This window comes from Etheostoma spectabile, chromosome 6, assembly GCF_008692095.1.
Source record: "Etheostoma spectabile isolate EspeVRDwgs_2016 chromosome 6, UIUC_Espe_1.0, whole genome shotgun sequence".
NCBI classification, from domain to species: Eukaryota; Metazoa; Chordata; class Actinopteri; order Perciformes; family Percidae; genus Etheostoma; species Etheostoma spectabile.
This window is the reverse complement of record NC_045738.1, coordinates 6,307,817-6,308,046: the sequence shown is the minus strand read 5'-3', so window position 1 is coordinate 6,308,046 and position 230 is coordinate 6,307,817. Positions and strand designations below refer to the sequence as shown.

Sequence of the window (230 nt, the reverse complement as noted above, 5' to 3'; positions counted from 1 at the left end):
TGTAAAATTTCTACTTATAGTAATATCCACCTGTATATTATATTCAGTACATATCCGGCTGTAAACCTTGCTCACAATACTTGTTGTCTATATTTTATATTCATAGGACAAACCCATCTGTCAAAATCTGTTTAAAATAGTATTCATTTCTATATTTGTTCAGTACATGTCCATGTTCTGCACTTATGAACCATTGTATATCCTGCACTTACTGCTATTGCACTTCTGGT

General features: G+C 31.7%; 1 protein-coding gene across 2 annotated transcripts in view; it reads right to left on the bottom strand.

Moving 5' to 3' along the window:
- Window positions 1-230, bottom strand: part of kcnn4 (potassium intermediate/small conductance calcium-activated channel, subfamily N, member 4) — a 22,255-nt gene that overhangs the window by 3,897 nt on the left and 18,128 nt on the right. The gene's annotated exons all lie outside the window — the stretch shown is intronic.